This window comes from Pteronotus mesoamericanus, unplaced genomic scaffold (assembly GCF_021234165.1).
Source record: "Pteronotus mesoamericanus isolate MK-2021 breed Mesoamerican mustached bat unplaced genomic scaffold, CSHL_Meso_final contig_78, whole genome shotgun sequence".
NCBI lineage: Eukaryota > Metazoa > Chordata > Mammalia > Chiroptera > Mormoopidae > Pteronotus > Pteronotus mesoamericanus.
Genome location: NW_026555258.1, coordinates 28,192,201 through 28,210,546, shown reverse-complemented (window position 1 = coordinate 28,210,546; position 18,346 = coordinate 28,192,201).

Genomic DNA, 18,346 nt, shown 5'->3' with positions numbered 1-18,346 from the left:
CGATTTCCCACGGAGCCCTCTTTCCTCGCCGGGTGGACATAAGAAACCACAGGTCTCAGCTGCGTCTCGCTAGGGAGATTTTTATCGGGTCACTTCTGTCCATCTGAGGCCAGGCCCTGGTTAGCGGTCACTCCTTGGCACCAGCTGCTTTTATTTTTGCCTTCCACAAGCCAGCAACAGGTCTGAAGGGATAAGGGTCTCATTCCTCAGGTTTAGTTTTCTTCCCTCCTTCAAAGCAAGCAGAGGCATCGTCGCTCCCCCTGGAAGCAGGGTGACGTGCCTTCCCGGTTTGCCGGGGATCAGGGGGAATTCCGGGCTGGAGGACATCCAAATACTAAAACCGGGGGAGTCGCAGGCAAACAGGAACAAGTTGCTCCCCCTACCACCTACCACAGGCCTCCAGGAAACTCTGATTTACATGCAATGATTCTAAATCCTAGTAACCCTGTCTCTGACAACTTGCGTGTGAAAGAGAAGACTCTAGAACGAGCTTCTTAAAGAGCTCAACATCCTGAACCAGAGAACAGGACATTTCAAAGCAGAAAAACCCAAGAAGGATTGTAAAGAGAGGCGAATATGATGTAATTCAGTCCTCAACCTTGACCCATCATTCGCTTAGGGCTTATTCTGCGCCAGGCCCAGTGCGGGTGGGCGGGGGAGGGGACCAGAGACAAGCAATTCAGTCACTGCTTCCCACAGGTTTACGCCGCCCAGGGAAATGGCCAAGAGCAGGACAAGATGAGATGCCCTGACCTTGACAGGCTGCTCCAGCACAGGGCAGTGGTTTGCAACTTCGAATGCACATTGGAATCATTTAAACGCGATCACGGGCTGTGGGACCCAGGCTCTGTCCAACACAGTCCTGCGTGGCTTCTAACTTAAAGTTAAAATGAAAAGAAATGGAAAGTTCAGCTCCTTAGCCACACGGCCACATTTCCAGTGCTCTGTAGCCACGTGTGGCTATTTGGGTACCCGGTTAAACACCCTGGTTATAGAACCTGTGTGTCCGTCATACCTGTGTGACTTTGGGCAACTTACTTAGTGTGTCTGTTTCCTCACCAGGAAAACCAGGCATTGTAACAACAATAACAAAATAAAAGCTAACACTTACATTGCTTATGATGTGTGAAGTATGTTCCATGTGTTAACTCAACCCTCACAGCAATTCCATAAACACTATCAGCTCATTTTTACATGTGAGGAAACTGGGGCACAGAGAGGTTAAGTAACTTGCCCAAAATCACACAGCTAAGAGGCAGCTGAGCTGGAATTCAAAGCCAACCTGTGTAGTCCCAGGTCCACACCTTCTCACAGGACTGCCCTAACAGTTAAATGAGAAAATCCACACAGCACAAGGAGCAATGCTGGGTGAGAGCTTAGCGTTCAACAAATGCCTGCTGTTAACAGTGCTGTGGTCCCAATGTCTACAGGACACGAGGTTTGATTTAGGGCCTGACAGGTACTTGCTGATGGCCCTACATTTGGTGGATCTGAATAAAAATCCCAAACCAGAAAGTGCAAAGCAGCCTGTTAGGCACAAAGTCCTGACCCCCGGTGCTTACCATGTTGATGGAGTGCACAGACAAGCAAAGTGGAAGCTAGCAATCCGTGCTGGTCAAGAAGACCCTGAAGAGTGTGTTTGGGCATCTTTTTGGCAGGGCTCTCCGCACAGAGGCCAGCTAAGCGCAGCCCTGTGCTCAGGGGACTGGGGCCCTTGGGGCAGGAGGGGTGGTGGCAGGGCCCCGCCTTGAATCCCCCCCACCCCCAGTCCCCATCTGCATTGGAGGCAGAGGTCTCCTGCAGCCACCAGGTAAAAAACAGATTCTCTCCGCCCCCATTTCCCCTCCCCCAGCCCTCCGGTCCTTCTGGTCCAGCACAGATGCCTTGCCACAGGCCCACAGGAAATACAGATTGAATCAGACACAGAGCCAAGAAAATGCCTCTTTCCACCTGATGAGATTAAGCCTGAGGAAGCGCCTCCTCCTGACATCTGACACTGCCCAGAGCCAGGTCCCTGGGCCCTGAGAGGCGGGGCACCTCCTAAGACGGCCTCCCCTACCGTAGGGTCCCTCCCTGCTCTCTGCCCCTCCCTCAAGCTGTGCCCGGCGACCTGGGCGGCCTTTTCTCTCGGTGACTCTGTGGCTCCTAGCCCCCGTCCCACCCCCGGCCCGGGCTTCTACCCTGCCCCGACCCCAACCCTGTCATTTCCCTCAGGACCCCCCTCGTCCTCAGGATAAAGCCCTCACCTAGCCTTGGGGTGCGAGCCCCGCCCCCGGCCGGATTCCCCTGATGGCCTTCTCATCTCCACAGACCTGCCCCTTAAGTCAAACTGATTTATCTGTTCTCCCCTCAAAGCATCGTGTTTTCCCAGACACCCCCATCTCTGTTCACACCCCTTCCCTCTGCCTCGAACCTGGTCAGCCCGCATGTGTCCATGGGCACTTAGCTGGGCTCCTAGGACGTCCCCTCCTCTCATAACACCTTCCAGGGCCCTGTTCAAACAGGACCACCTCTAAGGGCCTTCCCCTGCTCCCAGGACTGAACAGCGAGGGAGCCAAGGGCAGCGGGAGAGGAATCCTAGACCCCGTTTGTCTCTGGGCCTCAGCATCCTCACCTGTGAAAGGGTATCTTAATAGCTAACGGAGCGGGTCTTGCCAGGGATTACATGAGATAGTGGGTGTAAAACACCCTGCACACGCCTGGTACTAGGTAGGAGCTCAGCTGATGGGTGCTCCCTCCCTTTCCTCCTGTCCTGCTCCCTGTGTTCCTTCCTTCTTTCCTCTGTCCATCCATCTGTCCACCCGTCGGGCTCATCCATCTACCCACCCATTCATCCCCAAATCGCCCTCCCTTTTGCTTTGTGTACCCCCAGGCCAGGTCCCCAGGGAGGCACCGAGGGGGAGACCAACCTGGCTCCTGGACTGCACTTTCGCCAGCACCCCAGTCTCTTCTGACCCCACCATCCCGGGCGTGAGGACCTGGGGGCTGGCCTGTCCTTTCATAGCAGGTGTGCCGGTCAGATGGCAGAGTCCTACCCCTGACACCCATTCGCTCCAAGACCTTGGGCAAATCTCGTCCCATCTCCGGTTTTGACTTTCCGCCCACAGAATGGAAATGCCTCTGCCTTGCCCACCTGTCGAGATGAACCGCTGAGGGCTCTGTAGGCTGCACACGCCAGACCCGGGCCGTGCGGGCGGTGGAGCTGTCTGCCTGGCAGCGGCCTGGTGCTCAAAGGGCTGGTGCCCTTCCTGCCTTCACCCTCTGGGACACAGCACAGGGCTTCTTCCTGTTTGTTCCCCCACATTGGGCCCTGACCAAAACTCATTGCAGATTTATTGCCCCACCATCCCCTTATCTGGCAGTTTCGAAAGATAAGGGACACACGGGACTTTCTAAAGATACATCCAGGAGACTGACAACTTGGAGGCTCCACTCCCTGCTCACTGCCTACTCCTTGGACAGAGTTTCTGGACCTGTCTTTGGACCAAGAGGGATACTGAGGCCCAGAGAGGGCGAGGGCCTTGTTCAGGGTCCCAGTGGGCAGGAGGCAGGCCTGCCGCTCCAGAGCTCCCTCTTGGGTGGGCGTCTGGCCAGGGTCCGCATTCCGTTGCCGGCAGGTCTCTGCCTCGGGCCCGCAGATTAGCAGACAGCCTGCCCTGTTGCGAGGGACCTGGAGCCCAGCGTGAGTTCACTCAGCATTGCTGCGGCCCTCCTGGAGCCTGTCCTGTCCTGGGTGCTGCGGGGGACAGCCAGCGAGCCCTGCTGCCCCTCAGGAGCTCAGATTGACAGGAGAGGCTGACATCATCAGTAACCAGCGAACTCAATTCAGGGCAAACAGACTAAACAGGCTGCAGCAGGGAGATGGAAATCTGGGGAGCTGGTGAGGGCCGCAGGGCAGATTTTGGAGCTAAACTGTTAAAGGCCACATAGAGGGAGCTTGGCACAGAATGAAGGGAAGGGACTCCAGGTGGAAGACATGGCGCTTAGCCGCACCAGGCAGCACCGTGGCTCAGGGCGCAGCACTGAGGTGAAGGCAGGGGCAGGCGGCACGGGGTGGGGAAGCAAAAGGCACATCCAGGAAATGACAAGGGCCTGATTTGGCTGGGATCTGGGCAAATGCCAGGAGCAATGAAGGCTGCAGCCGGGAAGGTGGGCCGGGCAAGGGCTCTGAATTCCAGCCAGGGAGCTGGCATTCGAAACTGTGGGAGGCGTCAAAGTTTGTAACCAGTGGTGCGACCCGGTCAGGGCTGACGTGGATTTAGCCCCTGCAATTAAGTAGTTAGAACATTTGCCCTGGGAAAGTACAGGGTGGGGCAAAAGTAGGTTTACAGTTGTGAGTATGCGAAACAGAGCGCTTATTCTTGTGTTGTTATTTATTAATTATTGTATTTTTCCATATGAACAACTTTAAACCTACTTTTGCCCCACCCTGTGAGAGAGAAGGAGGACTGGGGAGAGGGAGGACTCAGGAGAGGAAAGGAGATAGAGAAGAGAGAGAGAGTTGTTCCACTAGTTTACACATTCATTGGTTCATTCTTGTATGTGCCCTGACTGGGGACTGAACCCACAACCTTGGCGTATTGGGACAACGCTCTAACCAACTGAGCTACCCGGCCAGGGCTTGTATTTTCTTTCTTAACTCTGGGCTTGTGTCTAGGGAATCAGTGGTTTTTGTTTCCTGCCAGCTCCAATAGGCTCAAGGGGCTGCAAAGCAGGGTGCGGAGGAGAAAGAAGCTTCTGAGGCCTTCCTTATCTGGGCTCAGGAGGAAGAGAGCATTACTGATGAGGGAGGGGCGTGTGCAGAGCTGGCAGAGCTGGTGGCCAGGAGTCAAGGCCTGGTCCGCCTCTACAGATCTTGGCTCTTGGAGACAGTGACCAAGCCGGGGGAGTCTGGCCTATCAGCCACATCTCAGCAGCTGGGGGTTTTAAATCAGAAATAGTTTTCTTTCATCCTTCTACCCAGTCCCTGTGGTAAGAGTCCCCAGGTATGACCGAGGCCTCCTGCTGCTGCTGCACCTGCCAGTACTTGGTTTCCTAGCTCAGCTGCATACGCAGGAGGTGATGGGAAATTCCTTCCTGCTTTGCCCTCACCTGCTTATTAACATGGTGATAAATGCCACTGCTCAGCCTTAATCAATTCCCCAGGTAGCACCGGTAACAGCTGCCAGGAGAGAGGACGCTGAGGCCTCCTCTCCCCGTGCCCAGCCTCCCCGAGCTCCGCCCAGATGGTTTGTTCAGAGAGGCCTGCAGGCCAGGGAGGGCAGGAGGCCCAGCTGAGGACAAAGAGCAAAAACGTCAGGGTCCCAGGCTGCAGGGGCACTTTGGCCCCAAGACAGACTCTCTGTTAGTCCTGGTGACGGGATCTTCCTGACATTTTGCTCGCAGCAGTGGGCCTGACACTTCAGAGCCCTCAGAGTCGCCGGGAAGGCTGATGAACACCAGATTGCTGGGCCCACTCTGCAGTTTCCAATTTGGCAAGTCTGGCGAAGCCCGAGAATCTGCATTTCTAGCGAGTTGCCAGGTGACAACGATGCAGCTGGCCCGGGGGCCACGCTGTGAGAACCGCCCTTTATGACCCTGCGCTGTGATTTACAGAGTCCTTCCCATTCACCCTTCAATATGCTCCTCACACCCACTGTGGGGTAGGGAGAATTGCCCCCCTCTTATGGCTGCGGCAAGTTGTGCTCGGCTCAGCACAACGGAGTCACTTTTCTGAGGTTGCGCAGTTAGGAGGCAGCAGGACCTGCCCCCTGCAGGCTCCCTGAGCACACCGTGACTTCCTAAGCGGAGCCACTTTGGAGCTGTGATCTCTGGGGGCTTTCTGCCTCTCAAATATTCTTCTTCTTCTTTTTTTTTTTTTTAATATTTTTTTAACTTTTTTTAAGATTTCATTTATTTTTAGAGAGGGGAAGAGAGGGAGAGAAACATCCATGTGTGGCTGCATTTCGCACCCTCCCTGCTGGGGACCTGGCCTGCAACCCAGGCCTGTGCCTTGACTGGGAATCGAATCAGCGGCCCTTTGGTTCACAGGCTGGTGCTCAATCCACTGGGCCACACTAGCTAAGGCCTCAAATATTCTTCTTCTTCTTCCGTTTTTTATCCTCACCCAAGGACATGCTTATTGATTTTAGACAGAAGGGAAGGGAGGGGAAGAGAGAGGGAGAGAAACACTGATGTGAGAAACATCGATCGGCTGCCTCCCGCACACGCCCCTGCACTGGGATCTAACCAGTAACCTGGGCATGTGCCCTGACTGGGTATCGAACCTGATACCTTTCAGTTTATGGGATGACGCTCCAACCAACCGAGCCACACCAGCCAAGGCACTCAAATATTTGTCGTAATATATAAACACGGGCTCAGGCCAACACTCAAGAACCGGACAGGTGTTCCCCACGACAGCCAAACTATCTGAACGCCAGGCATCTGGGGCAGGCGGTTGAAGCTCACCTCAGGGTCAGAGACCCGGCTGCAAACCCAGACGTGCCTCCTCCGCATCTCACGCGGGCATCTGCCTCTCCGCACGTTGCTGTGAGATGGGCAGAGGCTGTCGTCTCTTCAATAAATGGGAGTGGCTACTGGGCTGAGGCAAGAGTCAGCGAGGGTCTGGCGGAAGGATACTAAACCTCTCTGGACCTCAGTCTCCTCATTTGTAAACTAGGGTCAATAACAGAACCTAAGGTCCAGGGGAGTTGTAGGGATTCCACAAGCCTATTCATTTAAGGTGCTGGGAGCCGAGGCTGGCACGGGGAAAGCTCCTCCATGAGGCCCTCCTAGTCCAGCACGATATTTTAACCTTGAACTGTGCACCCCCTGCATCCATGCACGTAAGCAAAACCGTTAAAGAATCCAAAGCTCTAATTCTTGCCTAATCTAATTCTTAGCCAGACCATTCTCAAATGATCTTATTATATCTGGGGGCAAGAAACAGACACCGTGCCCCAGGATGGCCCAGGGTCGGGGCCGCAGCCCAGCTCTCCGCCCTTCTTTCCACACCATCCCATCCAGAAAGCCGTGGTCTCGGCTTGCACTGCGCTAGCGATGGGAGGCTCAGCCGTTAGACTTCCTCCTCCTCCTCCTCCTGAGCGGAAGCCTACAATTTCCCCCACTGCACGTCTCCCTGCCGGGAGCCCCACCAACCACATCCGCTGCCCCGCGGCAGCCCTTCAGAGATCCGAGGCCCCTGACCACGTGCCCCTGGGATGGCTTCGCTCCAGGTTAGGACGGTTCTTGCATGGCTCAGTCTCCCATCTCCTCCCCACAATGCCCTGCGCTGCCCCCATCTCACACTCTGTGTGGAGCCCAGACCGTTCTCAGCCCTTGCAGATGGAGCTTGAGAACCACTCGGTAAAGCAGCGCCTCCGCCAAAAGATCCTGGACTTCATACCTCGGAATAGGAGCGCTAGCCAGACCCCAAGAGATCACGGGGTGCAGGAGGGGAAGCTGAGTCAGCACACCCAGGGCCACCCAAACAGGACAGAACCAGGAGTAGGAGCCAGGTTTCCAGTCACCCCTCAGCACCCCCGGCCCAGGACAGTCTTCTAAGACAGGGAACAAAGCTTCCTTTGATCCCGTGCCTGGATACTGCACCAAATACTTTGTTCTTTATCTGTGTTGTCATTCTCAGAGGGACAAATTCCAATGATGGCTGGGGAAGAAAGGTCTTCTAATTGTGAGGCCAGCGGGTCATCCATCCTAGCTGGGCCCTTTCAGATCTTTGCAAGGGGGGCTGCGTTTCTCCAGACGGTGGCTTAGGCTGCCACAGATGGGGCTCCTTGGGGTCAGCAGGGAAGGCAGCCCCCACAACTTTGCTGCTAGAAAGACCCGTAGAGCCCCGGCCACCCCCACAAGGGAATAGTAAATTGGGGCGCATCCGCTAAACCCACATTGTCCAAGTCTCCAGTTCAAGACAGACCCCCATGGGATGGGCCTAGAGGTAGCCACGGGGTCTCTGCCCTGGGAACAGGTAGAAAAATGGAGAGATCACTCTTCATTCAAACAAAGTGTGATCACCAATGTGGTGGTGTGTCTCAAGTGACAGCAGCACAGCAAAGACCAGGAGGTTACGGCAGTAGGGACCGAGGGTTTTTTATAGATGAAAAAAAAATTCTCACCTGAGGATATATTTATGGATTTTTAGAGAGAGAGAAAGTGTGGGGGAGAGAAGCGTGAGAGAGAAACATTGCTCAGTTGCCTCCTGTATGCACCCTGACTGGGGATCAAACCTGAAACCCAGGTATGTGCCCCGACCAGGAATCAAGCCCGAAACCTTTTCGTGCAGCAGACAATGCTCCAACGAACAGAGCCACCCGGCCAGGTGGGCCCGAGCTTTAAAAAATTATTTTCTTGTTTAGGTAATATCTTTCCTGTACCCCCAAGAATGTCTTACGTACCTCACTTCAGAGGCCACCAGAATAGGAGGGGAGACTCTCAGAGAGGATTTTCAGGCTGCAAGGGATGGCAGAGATCATCTTGTCTCAGCCCCTCACTTTGTAGGTGAGGAAGCGAGGGCCCAGGGAACGATGTAACTTGTCCAAGATCACCTGGCTGATCGGTGGCAGATCCCAGACAGGATGCAAATGTCTAGTTTTTGATGCAAAAACCCGCTGCCTCTGAGCCCTGGCCACAGCCCAGCCCCCATCCCCTGGCCCTCTGACTGGGCTGCAGGCAGGTCCCCGCACTGCCCAGCCTTCGGGAGCTGCCTCCGCTGTGCAGTGAGATCACTGCCCGCTCCCAGGGTGGCCGTGGGTGGCAGGGGCGTGTGCACCCCAGCAAAGGTTGCAAGTGCAATCAGGACAGAGGATGCAGGGCCATCAGCAGGCCTTGCTTCTAGGAGTTACACTGCTTTACACCAAGTCTCGTTTTCCCTACCTGTGAAATGGGTATAATCAAACCCAGCTCTCAGGCTGTTGTCCGAGGGTCCCTGCGGTTCTATAAACATCTATGAGCGAGGAAGCAACCTGAGGGGTGTCCGTGCTGTCCTGATGCCCCGGCAGGACACCCTGTTTTGAGGGGAGAGACCTAGGGTGCTAGGGGATTCTGCTCTGGCTGCCAAGGGCAGCCCAGGGCGCCGCTGCAGCCCAGGCCTGGCGAGGTGCTGGGTGACCGTGGACATGGGTCCTGGCCCTTCTGGGGCCCAGGCCTGAAGTCCTGCTCTTATTGCTGTGGCTCTGCTCCCCTCGCTAGGAAGAGGGCGTGGGGGAGCGGCAAGGATAGTGGCGGGGGAAGAGTCAGCCTAGGAATAGGCGATAAGGGGGTGTATTTTCTACAGAGAGCTTAAATACAATAATATCGACTGAAAGTCTGACTTTTTAGCATCATGATGGGCCTACAGTTCTAAACAATGTCAGCGATCAAACACTCCTCTCTGCCAGGGCGGCCGCTCCCACCCCGCTGCTGCTGGTATCGGGCCAGGACCTGACGCTGTTCCCCTGAGACTGAGCCAAACCCGGCTGCATTTGAGCCCGTTCCAAAGGGGCTCCCATGCTTCCTGCCACCAGGCCAGTCGCTTGCTCGCTCCTCTGGTGCCATTCTGCACGTCCAGCTCCTTCAAGGCTCAGCTAAGCTGCTTCCTCTTCCAGGAAGTCCTCCTGCTTGTCCCCCAGCTGGCTACAACGCTCTTCCCAGGCCTCCTGACTCCCAGCCTGGGCTGTTGACTCAAAAGTATTATGTTTTCATCTCTAGGGGAAGATTCAAGAAAGGAACCACGCTCTGAAATCGGGAACTCCCAGCACAGAAAACTCTACCAGGAGAGCCACTTCCTAGCTGTGTGACCTCAGACAAGTCCCATTGCCTGGTCAGTCTCCGTGTCCCTGTGTACAAGTATGGTCTCATCTTCAAACAGCCTCCTTGCCTTGACCTTGCCATTCCTTCTCTTGGCCACACCCTGCACCTTGTCATCATGCAAAAATGTCCCACCTGCTTCCAAAGTCACCAATTCAAGCACCCCCTCGCTGACCATGCCCTCCCCACCTCCAGCTTCTTGCCAGATGTGACCAGCCCTTTGTCAGTACCTCTGATGGGTCAACAGAAACAGGTTTAGAACCAAAGAGAGAGCCCTGGGCCACAGCTGGCTCTCCAGGACAGTATAATGCATGGCCCATTTCGCCTCTCCAGTTCCACCTTGCCAGGGATCAGAGCAACACTCAGTGCTTTTAATTCTTCAAAGGCCCGCTGCCTCCGGCCTCAGGGCCTTTGCACAGGCTGTTTCCCTTGCTCAGCGTGCTCCCCTCCCCACCCTCACCTGGCCATTCCCGACTCGCTTCTCAGATCTCAGCTCAAAACCCTTCCCTTCAAAGAGCCTTCTGCAGTGACCCCAGACTCAGCATGTTACTCTGCACACTGTCATGCCCTCTCTCGTCACGCAGGCTCCCGCTCAGGTTTTGTGGGACTGCAGGGTTACCGTCCGCGTGTCCTGCAGCCTGGGCGCCCACGAGGCCAGTGCCTGTGTCTGCTCTGTTCTGCATCCCTAGCACTGAGCCGTGCTTCCCATGCAGAAAGTGATCAATACACGAACAAGGGTGCCATTCAAAACATTGAATAAAAAAATACCTTCAAGGAATGAATGAATGGGTTAGTCTGGGCAAGCTTCTAGGGATATCTGTGCGGGGCAGGTCTCTGTGGTCTCTCTCCAGGGTGGGCCACAGGCCAAGCTACTCCTGGTGATGGTCATAACAAGGACGAGGCTAATGGCCCAGCGGGCAAGCTCTCCGAGCTTCTTCCTGTCCATTCGCTCCCAGCCCTCCTCCCGACATGCCCCTACTCACAGCACTGGGCACCTAATGGCCAGTGTGCAGGGGCACTTCGGCACTGGCATACGGTTTACTCTGCTGTGTGAACATTTTCTTCTCCTCAAGGGCCAGAACTCAGAAGACTTTTCTTTGTGGGGTTGGATGAGGACAAAGTGGTGGAATCTAGTTAGAGCAGGGTTCAAATCTCAGTTTTACCTCTTGTTGTCTGTGTGACCCTACAAAAGTTGCTTACCCTCCCTGGGCTCCTGTTTCCTCCTCCGTACACACAGGACAAGACTACCTCTCCAGAGGCTGCTGTAAGGAATAAATGAGTAAAAGTCCATGAAGGGTCTAGTCTAGTGTGGGGCCTGCCACCTGTCCTATCTAACTGATTTCAAGACACAGTTTTTAACATTGTAACATCTCTGAAACTGGAATGCAACTCATAATCAGAATTTGCCATTTTTTCTTTCTTCAACAGATTAGAAAACAATGGCACTTCTCACAGATGGTGCCCTGCATTCCAAGAAAGACAGCAGTAGCTGTGTCTTTACTTCCTTTACTTCCTTTGCAAAGAGGCAGGACTGTCTGTAGGGGTGCAGGGTCCAAAGACCACGAACACACATTGTGGAGTGAAAAGGGTCTGCTGGGGTCTGGTATGACAGCGTGGAGCCCTAAAGCCTCAGGGAACCCTAAAGCCTCAGGGACCCAGGCTGGGGAAGGGCCTAAAGGCACAGGCCCTTCCCCAGCCTGATGGCCTCTGAATCTGTCCTGCGGTCCTCATCCCACTCAGGGGGTGGCCAGAACTCCAGCGGGACCCTCACCTTTCTGGCTCTGACCTTATGCTCCCGGTGACATAGTCTGCGGTCGCTGGCTTTGGGGGCAGTCTGGTCACAGTGCTAACTGCGTGCCTGCAAACACCTAAAACCCCCAGTCTTTGTCCCAAAAGGAGAGTCCTGGGATTCACCCAGAGACCTCTTCTCCAGTGCGACCCGTTTCTCAAGCCACCTCGGCCATGGCACTCAATTGTTCTGGAAGACCAGTGGTGTCATCTGGACCTCACCCGAGTCCTAGAGTCGTGGGTGCCTCCTTGAACCCTCCAGCCCGGTGACGCCTGCTTGGCCGGGTTACTACCTGCATTATCATTGTATTATAACGTGTATCACACACGGCCAAATTTTTATAGCACACAATGCCTGTCACATACAAACGTTTCAAAATAAAGAAAAGACAAGCCCTGACTGGTGTTGCTCAGTGGGTTGGGCATCGTTCCACAAACCAAAAGGTCGCCGGTTCGATTCCGGTCAGGGCACGTGCCTGGGTTGTGGGCCTGGTGCCTGGTTGGGTGCTAGCAAGAGGCAACCAGTCGATGATTCTCTCTCACAGCGATGTTTCTCTCCCTCTCTACCCCTTTCTCTAAATATAGATAAATAAAAGCTTAAAAAAAAATAAAAATCTGCCATCTACTGATAACCAGTTTGATGTGTCTGAATGTTTCTGTGTTATTTGCTATGTGCCAATACATTTCTTTCCCCGTATTCAAAACAGGCTCATTCCCCTGCTCTCTTCTCTGCTTTTCTAGTTGACACAACACAGCAGACCTCTCTCCACAGGTGACCTCATGGTGTTCCCTCTCCCCCGATCCCTTCACCTGGCAGGTCCCAAAAGCCCCCTCAGTCAGGTCCTTGAGGCCTGACCAGAGCGCCCAGCCCCTGCCCACATGCAGGGCTTTTGGTTTGAGGTTTCTGGGGCGACTTGTCCTCCCTCCCTCAGGACAGGGCTGTGATCAGGTCATGGCTGCCACACCCTGGCACGGAAATCCTCCTGAGCTCTTACATCAAGGGCCGTGCGGTGACTGGCAGCCGGCTCTCCCCGGGATTTGACTGCAGGCCTTTCAGAACAGAACCGATGCTCTCCCAGACCCAGACGCAGGCTTGGGATTTCCCTCCCTGCTGCTCCAGACATCACAAAAAACAGCAGTGAACAGGTGCCTGGCATTTTATAGCTTATAAAGCATTTCCATACTCTTCATCCACTTGCGAGGCTCACAACCCTACCCGTTAGGCAAAGCAGGTAGCTGTTATCTCCACTTTACATATGAAAAGGCTGACGCTGGGGAGGTGGAGTGATCTACTAAATGACCTCTCTGCTCTCCCCCCTTCAGGGTCTGGCCGACTCCGAATCGCACTACCAACCAGGCACCGCCTCCTCCAGGGAGCCCCCCCACCCCCGACCCCACCGCTGGGTGCCCCCTCAAAGGCAAGAAGGGGCCTGGCTTATTTCTGCATCCACACTCCCCAAGCGTTGAAAGGCCTCAGGAGATGGCTGCTAGGGTGAAGAGCATTATGATTATTGAGGCAGGAAATAGTATCCCCACTCTATGGATGAGGACAAGGGGCATGTAGGACTTGCTGACAGAGTGTGACAGTGGCCGGTTGGGTCTCCCTCCTCAGAGGTGAGGCTCCTTTCGTTCTTCTCTGTCCCTTGTTGTCGGCAATCTTGGACCCCAAGCCACTGCCAGAGGGTCATTTCCGGCTTCTCCTGCACTGATTGGGCTCAACCTGGCCCAGCCAGGTGTGAAGGGGAGCATGGCGGGAGGGGCTGCGGGTGCAGGAGGCTCAGCCCCCCAGCCCGAGCCGCCACCCCGGGGCAGCCTTCGGAAAGGCAGCAGGAGCTGGCCGTTCACGGAGCAGCTCCGCGCGCCACACCCTGTGCCAGCACTTTCTGTATATCTCACTCCAGCTTGCAGCAGGCGCCATGACGATGCCACTTTGCGGGGGGCGGGGGCAGGGAGGAAGACCCCAGCCCAAGGCTGCCTCGGTGGCTGAGCTGGGCCTGGCAGCAGGCAGCCCCAGGAGCATGTGGGGACAAGGGCCAGAAACAAGCGTACAGTCGGAATACAAGAGGCAACTCCTCCCAGGAGGTCTGCAGATTTGTTTTGGCAAGGCCTCAAACGCTCCCTCTCCATCATGGGCCACCTCCCACCCCTGGAATGACACTTGGGTCCAGGGAACACAGGCCGGCCCTGGCAGTCCCCAAGTACCCGCTGTGGGCAGGGTCACGCCACCTGCCAGCTCCCTGCAAGCTCCGGGCTCGCGGCCAGGCTGGAAGCAGCTGTCACATCAACCCCACGCAGGTTCTCAGCTCCCTATTTCTTCCTGTTAGAGTAAGACCTCACGGGTCTTCTCCCAGCTGGTTGAAAGATGTTGAGCTAGGCCCTGCCTTTCACTGGGCTTCACTTTCCCTGTGAGATGTGGGAGGAGTGGGAGGTGGAAGGGGGCTGTCTCACAGGAACCCACCAGCCCTGCCGCCAGGGTTTGCCTGCAGGCCGCCTGGCACAGCGAGTAAGACCCCAACCCTGGAGCCAGATGACAGGGGTTCAAGTACACAGCCCTGGACAGCTGCTCCACCTCCCTGGGCCTCAGTGTCCTCATCTGTAAAATGGGGATGAGAGTAGAAAAAAAGACTGAAAGTAAATACACCAAGACATTTACATTGATTGTCTGAGATGAAAAGATGTAATTTATTTTCTAAATCTTCCATTATCAAATATTTATAATAGAAAAAGCAACTATGTTTCTTTGTAAATTAACTATTGAGATGCAATTTACATACAATACACCCATTTAAAAATGGGAATAATAATGAGCAATCGTACCTATCCTACAGATTGCTTTGAGGATCGAATGGGTTAATGTATGTAAAATCTTAGATGGTACCTGCAGCATAAGAAATGCTATTGTTTGCTAAATAAATAAGCCCAAGAGCAGCCTGGCTTCCTTCTCCTCTTCCTGCTGGGCTGCACCTCCCACCTCACTCCAGCACCGAGCTCCCCGCTGCCCTTCCCCATGGTCACTGCCCAGCCCCAGTCGCATCCCCCTAGGCCTGGGCCGTGTCCACAGTCCCCAGTCGGCACCTCTGAGGGACTGCCCTAGCAGTCGGACCAGCCAGGCCCCTGACCTGTCTTCCCCCACCACTCTGGACTAAAAGCCCTAGCTCCTACGTGAGACATTGTTTCAGCCAGTTATTTCACATCTCTGTACTTCTGAATTTGTCACTGAAAAGGGGGAGTAAAAACAGCACCTCCCTCACAAACTTTCAGGATCCCAGGTTGCCTGGGTGGAGCACACGATCTGACTCACGGCCTCTCTCACCCGTCCCCTCTCCGCTCTCCTGCCCGCCGTCGCTGCCCTAGCCTGCTCTTCCTTGGACGCTGCCCTAGCCTGCTCTTCCTTGGACAGGCCGGCACGGTCCTATCCCAGGGCTTCCGCACTGGCTGTTCCATCCATCCTTCCACCATCCTGGGCTGGCTCTTACCCCAGAAATAAGCCCAGCTCACTCCTTCACATCCTGCCAGCCTCGGCCCAAAAGTCTCAATGATTACCCCGAACCACCCTATTTAAAATTGCAATGCCCTCCCTTCTAGTCCCCGTCACATACCAAAAACATACCCCTATGTTAATTTGCTTCATCTCAGTTATCACCATCTGTTTTACTTATTTTTTTTCTTTTCTCTTTTCCTTATTAGATTGTAAGATCGTTTACAACAGATTTTTTGGTCTACTTTTTTTTGTTTACTCTCAAGACCCCTCCCTTCCCAGGAAATACCTAGCACAATGCAGGCGCTTAATAAATGAATGGTTGAATGACTAATGAACAAAGCAAAGCGCTCAGGACTGAACCAGGCAGGTGGTAAGTCCTCTGTTCTTCAATTATGTCTTTTTCCATTCGGGCTGAAGCAAATAAAATGGCCATTTCTTGTACATCCAAAGCAGCCAGATATTGGCCATTTCACATAGTTTAACCTAGTATGTTTCCCGTGGCAGCCTGCGGGCCTCAGGGGAGGCACCTCAAGGCCTAGCACACAGGAAATGCCCAATAAATGTTTGTTCCCAGCAATGAAGTCACCTACTCCTGGCCCTTCATCCCAGGTGTGATTGCAAAGCACCTCTTACTGTCTGAAGGAGGCAAGGCACAGACTGTACACCTAATAGAGGATCTTGCTCAATTACTTTTGGATCCTCCTGAAAAATCTCTGTCCCCTAATTTCAGGTAAAGAACATAAAAATAAAAACACCTGCCCTGGCTGGTGTGGCTCAGTGGATTGAGTGCCAGCCACTAAACCAAAGGGTCACCAGTTCGATTCCTAGTCAGGACACATGCCTGGGTTGCAGGCCAGGTCCCCAGTTGCGGGGGGTGGTACAAGAGAAACCACACATTGATGTTTCTCTCCCTCTCTTTCTCCTTCCCTTCCCCTCTCTAAACATAAATAAATAAAGTCTTAAAAAACAAAAAACACGAAAACACCTTATGCTCTAAAATAACCCAGGTTCTGGCCATTTGGAAATAACCAAGGTCTAAGGCTGAACAAAATCCCCTCCCAGGGGAGAAAGGCTAGCTGCCTGCCTACAAGGGGCTATATTTGATGGTGGTGGAGAGAGGCGGGGACATTCTTTGGTTATCTCTGTGAATTAACTTTATTGTAAACTCTTTCCAATAAAGGTTTCAGTTAAAAGAAATTTAAGTATAAAACATGGGTTATCAGAGCTGACAAAAAAGTCAGCAATCACTGAACCTGTCCCATTTCACAGATGGGGAAGTAAGGTAAAGAAGGAGGAGGCTTTGGCCTACAGTCAGAGTGGAGGGGAGGAAGCATTCACCCTGGAATCTACAGCCACTGCCTTCAGGCTTGTGGCCTTTCCTCCGGGCCTCAGGCTTCTGCGTTGGCCATTACACTCGCCTCCTCTCTCCGCAGTTACTTCCTTATGGGAAAGTCCTCAAAGCAGAAAGCTGGGAGCAAAGGGTAATTAAGATCATTTTCATGGACTTTTGTAACAAGCTGTCAGGTTGTCCTGCAAAATTAAATCCCCCAGAGAATCCCTACAGCCTTGTCAGCATAAAGGCTGACCCTTTTATATTTATTTTTGCTAATTTTCCAGGAATAAATACAGGCCGCTTTCATTTACTGAATGGTATGTGTTTACAAACACACACACACACACACACACACACACACGCAGTCTGGTCTTGGAATCAGGATTCCTGGGCTTGGTTGCTGGTTTGCTTTGTGACCTCAGACAAGTCACATCCCCTTTGGGGGCAGGGGATGCCTATCTGTAAAATAATGGGGTTGGAGGAGATGATTTCCTAAGATCCCTATCAGCTTGGACATTTTTAATACCATGGTGCATTTTAAAATTAGCATGAGACGACTTTTTTTTTTAACCCCTCACCTGAGGATATGTTTACTGAGTTTAGAGAGAGAGGAAGGGAGAGAGAAAAAAAAAATCTATGTGAGAGAGAAACATTGATTGGTTGCCTCCTGTATGTGCCCCAACTGGGAATCAAACCTGCAACCTAGGTATGTTCCCTGACTGGGAATCGAACCCTCATCCTTTTGGTATACAGGACGATGCTCCAACCAACTGAGCCACCACCTGGCCAGGGTGGGATGACTTTTTAATAATCAAAATCTGCCACGCTCCTAAACCAGGACAAAATGGCTTGGACTAGCCGGGCAGGAAAACAGGGCCCCGATTATACATATGTAGAGATGACAGGAGACTTAGGAAGCACTTAAGCCTCTGCATCAGAGCTACACTCAAGTGACAGCACATATACTTAGTCTGCTTTTATGAGGGGCTAATAATACTCATTTGAGGTCTAGCTCCAAGTTCTGTGCAGCTTCACCATGGCCAGAAGGCAAGGTCATGGTCATTTTACTTCAGCCTTTAGAATCCCAGAATTGAGGCCAAAGGTAGCTCATCCAGCCTTTGCTCGCATACCTCTGAAGACGCAGAGCTCACCACCTGCCCAGGTGGCCCCTACTTTCCTTTGGCTGTAATGCAGCTCCTGGGAGAGGAGCAGGTCTTGAGGGGGACAAGAGAGACCAGAGGGCCCAGACTTGATTCTCAGAAACCATGCTTCAGTCAGGGCAGGCAGCAGAAGGTGGGGAAGAGGGCTGGTCAGGGGGAGGCCTGGAGAAGGGCTCCTCGGCTCCTCTCACTCCAGACCTCTAGGGCAACTGTTCTCCCAAAGGCGCACAGGAAGTGCAGGGACACATTCTGGTCCTGGTGCAGGTGGGTTCTGAACAGGCCCCAGGCTGCGTCTTGCCTTTGCTCTCTCTTTGGCTGGAGAAACAGTGCTGGGCCTGGGGCTGTTCAGCATGGAGGTGAGAAGAGCAACGGGATACATCATTGCCCCTGGGTTGCGTGGAGGGGTCAGATGTTGTCTATATGCCCAGAGCAGGCCAGCAGAGCAGGCCACCTGTTTACAGCTAGTGAGATCCCCATCATAAGGGTGTGCCATGGGTAACAAGGCCTTCCCTAGGGAATCTTATGGAGGGGCTGGACCAGATGCCAGAGGTCTTTACTTAGAGAGCATTGACCACAGTTCTTCAGACTGTGCTCTGTTTCGGACCCCACCTCCCCCCACCCCCACCCCCACGCACACACAGCACTGTCTGGCCTCTGGGGTACATGCTGGGGTATGAGTCAGTTCTATCACACTAGGCTGGGACACAGAGCTGGGTGCCAACACCGGAGCATATTTAAGGGACTTCCCATATCATTCCCCAAAGCCAAGTGCACGTAGGCAAGTCTGCAAAGGAGGTCCCC